Raw genomic sequence first — 4,735 nt, 5'->3', positions numbered from 1 at the left:
GATTTGAGAATTTGGAGAGCATTTTCCAAAATTCTCTTCTGAAGAATTGGACTTTTGTTCGTTCTGGGAGCTGTGAACATGGGATCTTCACGAGGTTGGTCTCATTGGATTCAGCTCGGGTAGACTGTTCTTTGCCATTATTTTTGGTAAATTCAATGAGTAATTTATTTTCTTATTCGAGTTTCACTTTCTACCATTTTTGCTGTCAGGTAGGGCTTTCTCATTTTATTGTTTTTACTCCATTTCAGCTTCTGTTTCTTATAGCAGTATGTTAGGAGGCTGAGAACTAGTGTTCTCCTCCATTTTTGTTTATTGGTTCTGCCTAATTGGTTGAGTATGAACATTTTTCCTATTTTTGGGATGGGGGTTTGGGATTTTGAGCCGTTATGCTGGCTATTTTTTCATACAGTGTTTGAATTCATTTATTTTTGGATTTTTGGAGTTTTTGCACCCAAAGGCCAAATGGGTTTTAATTTTAGAAATTTTATAAAAATTGGAATTTTTATCTCATTTTGCATGCCACCCTATTTTCTTGAGTTTTCTCAGCACAATGTGGTTCGTGGACCTGAAAAATTCGTTTGGATGTCAATCAGACCACTGTTGCACTTTTATGTTGCATTGTGATGTGTGTTGCATCCATCCTCTCGATTCTATTTTTAGTTGAGGGACTTTTTGCTCTATGTTCTCATTCAATCCTTATGTTATGATCTTCATGATGGTGGTGCGCCACACACGAGTACGTGTGCGTACATTGTTAGATGACTTGCGAGTCCCGATCTTCCATGGTACTTCCATAATTTATGATCATTGGGGTTGGGTTGAGAGTTTGCATGCCTACGGGCACTCATAATTAGATGAGCATGGGTAGGGTAGGGTAGCATATGAAGGAGGCTTCTATCTTGCAACCCGATGATCATGGCACCATGGGTTGGCAGAGGGAGCTCTATATAAGTGATAACTAAAGAAAATACTAGGTGGTAATAAAACTTAAGATAATAAAATGTGTGAGCACCTGATTAAGTTTGAGGACACAATGTATGAGAACCCATTTAAGTTTTAGGTTACATGATCTGAGCTTGGGCTTGTCGATGCCAAGCAAATCTCCATGATGTCAACCCCTACATAGTAGCTCATTGAGTGTCTAACCAGGACTTATAGTTTATGCATTGCCTATGTCTTGGATTTAGTCATCATACTGCTTGGCATGTGTGTTAACCATGGATGTTTGTTTTGCATGTGTTTATGGTTGGATCATTATCTCCATCAACATGGTTGGTGTGGACCTACGGGTGCCATGTGTTTGAAAGGTGTAGCAACCTTCACCACTACTAGGGATTGGTGTATAGAACAGTCTATTATTCTAGCAAGACCATTTCTGGATGTTTTCACTTGGTACTTTCGGTTCTGAAGTATGCTTTCTTGTGTTTTATGCTTTCATTGGGATGCTTGTAAATCATGTTTAGATGATGTAATATTTGATGTATTTTCTTATTAGCATGTGATAGATGATGTTATCTACTCATAGGATTATCTTATGCTTTATTCTAGCATGTTAGATTTTCTTATGCTTTTGTTGTAGCATGTTTAGTGGTGACATCCCTATTACAATAGTATCAACGATCTAGTCAGTGGCTTGGGATGTTATGCATGGGGAATGGCTAGGGCCCATGATGGTCTTATGATGCCATTGATAGTTGGGAGGAACCACATACTTAGTTTGGTTATTTTATTACTACAATGTTTCCTTTTTGTTCTTTCCTTTACTATTTGATTAGATGGTTATATGTTATTTCTAGCTTTTCGTTCTTCAATTATGTTTTGAGTGTTCTTGCCTCGAAATGTGGATCTAGTACTTCTTGGTATGGAGGAACTTTATTTTGTAGTTTCCTTAGCTTTTTGTTGCTTTTTGTTCTTGCGTGCTGATTTGGGATCTCATGCAAGATTGCACTTTCTCATGTGAGGATGCAAGTCTTTGTGTGGTGCGTTGGGTTTCTTCGCGTGGCTTAGCACTTTCTTGTGCGAAACCCTACACCAGTCTAGGGTGTTTTGGTTGCAAGTATTCGTGCCATTTTGCACTTCTTCACATGAGAAGGCACTTCTTTGTGTGGCATGTGGCACTTTTTCACATGAGGATCTGGTATTCTTTGGTCTCACATAGAAAACAGGGGCTACCTGAGAAAAGTTTGAAAGTTGGTTTTATATACCCTTTTTAGTTTTACACCTTCCTTGTTCAAAAAAAATTTCCTAAGGGGTTTAAAATATATTGTTTAAGTATAAGATATTTAATTCCTTATACTTAAGATATATTTTAATATATGCGACAAATCTTTTGAGATAGGTTCCAGACCTGTACGGGCTAAGATAAAGATTCTAGGAAATTTTAGAGTTTCATGATTTTAGACTTAGTCAATTTTTAGGAGTCAGCTTTTTTCTTTTAGCTTGGTTGATCTCTGATGTTATCTTATTTGTTTTTTTGGTTAGTAGTGGTGTTTGGAGATCCATTGGTGTTTGGATTATTGTTAATCTTCCATTGCGATCTTTGTGATTCGTATATGTTGTTGTCATGTACACTTACACTTTTAATTTTTTAATTTTTTAATCTTTCGTGTATTTTATCCTTGTTTCCAAGGATCTCTCAGTGGGGCATTACATTTGTATCAGAGCCCATGTTGAAACATTGGGATCTCTGTATTATGCTTCCACTATGGTTTTATTTTCCATTGTGTACTTTTTTATTATATTGTTATTTTGATATCTCTTGGGTTCATGTTTTGACTCTTATGTTTGTGATCTAATTGTTCTGACATTATCTTGTCGCTTCCATAAGGATGCCTCCTGCATGTAGGTCTGGTCGAGTTGGTAACCGATGGGTTGTTCAAGATGAAGAACACCATGAAGAGGAACATCAGGATGGGGAGGGAGAATGAGGTAATAACACTAATCAGGATGGGGTGGGGGTATTGTTTCCAGTACTCCAAGAGATTCTTTGTTGGTCGGGCTCTCGTGTTGAGGAGCATTGAGAGGATCATGAACATGAAGAGGGTTCTCACCATGGAGATTCCCATCATTCAGAGCATAGAGAGGAGGAATGTGAATGTGAGTACCCCACCAGGGGGTAGAAGGCACCATCGGGGTGGTAGGGACTGCAACATTGAGGATTCCATTAGGTTGGATATCATGAAGTCCCTTTAGCAATCCAGACCACTAGTGTATGATGGCAAGGGAAGTGGCCTCAAGGATAAGACTTGGTTGTTGGACATGGAGCACTACTTCACCATGTATCCATATTCAACCAACACGAGGGCCCATTGTGCAATTATGCAATTGAGGGACCATGAATCCATTTGGTGGAAAATTGAGAGTCAGAAGATTCAGGTTAGTGTTGTAGATCTCACCTAGGAGATCTTTAGGGAGAGGTTCTGAGAGAGATTTTTATCTCCTCAGTTTAGAGAGGCCCATGCCGATGAGTTCCACATGATCTGGCAAGGAAACATGATAGTGGATCAATATGAAATATGATTCTTTGAACTTAGGTAGTATTCATGCTACAACAATGATGATTTACTCCTAGCTCACCATTTCATTCAAGGCCTTAAGGATTTCCTAATTGGAGAAGTTTGCATGGATTGGACTAGGACTCTTGTTCTCGCTGTTGAGAAAGCATGTATTACAGAGGAAAATTTTGCTAGAGGTTTCAATAGTAGATCTAGTTCTCAGAACTAAAGTGCAAGGAATTCAAGGTAGGATGCACAATTTTCCCAGTCCTCAAGGAAGGGCCTGTCCAATCAGAACCCTCTCAGGGTGGTTATCATGGTAAGAGAAAGAAGAGGTTTTGGGGAAAGAAGAGACAATCTTCTAGTACCTTAGGAAAGAAAGGAGATAACCAAAACCAAGGACAAAAATCTCAACGAGATCGTCCTTCTTAGAATGCTTAGCAAAGTTCTAGCAGTGGTAGTGCACCTTATCCTAGTGCTACCGAGGGAGGTCATGGTATAGGTTCCAGCTTCAAGGGAAACTATTTTTCTTATGGTTAGCCTAGCCATAAATCTTTTGAGTGTTCCACTAAACCATCTAAAAGACTTGGTAAGGTTGTAGTGAGATCTGAGCCTACTGTAAGAGATGAAGGTAGGAATCACAGAGTCTTTGTGGTGATTGGCAACCGTCAAGATGAGCATCAAGGTATTGTAGTTGAGGCTATAGGTACATTGCATGGTATTTCAACTTCAGTTTTATTTGACTCTGGTGCTTTTGATTCTTTCATTTCACCATCTCTTATTCAACAATGTGGGCTAGTGGTAATGCATCAAGTTGATAGGTGGCAGATTGAGTTAGCCAAAAATTCCAAAGTAGTTGTAGACTCATTAGTCAATGGTTTTAGTTTGAATTTGGGAACCTTCACCACTACAGTAAATCTATGCATTCTACCTCTGGGATCGTATGACATTGTTTTGGGCATGGATTGGTGAGCCACCCATTAGGTGAATATCAATTTCCATTGTAAGGTGGTACAGTGTGTTGAAGACACATGTAGGTAGGTGGAACTTTTGGGAGTTCAGAGACCAGTCTCGCTTCATATAATCTTAGCTAATCAGCTAAAGTAGAGTGTATGGAAGGATTTTCAGTTGTTTCTTGTGTTTGTCAGTGATATTGAGAAAGATGAGAGTCATATAGTGACACTTGATGATCACCCACTCCTTTGTGAGTATGCAAATGTGTTTCCTGATGAGATTTTGGG

Source organism: Cupressus sempervirens, chromosome 1 (genome assembly GCF_028749045.1).
Source record: "Cupressus sempervirens isolate cs-2001-9-10 chromosome 1, ASM2874904v1, whole genome shotgun sequence".
Lineage (NCBI taxonomy): Eukaryota > Viridiplantae > Streptophyta > Pinopsida > Cupressales > Cupressaceae > Cupressus > Cupressus sempervirens.
Note: the sequence above shows the minus strand (reverse complement) of the source record.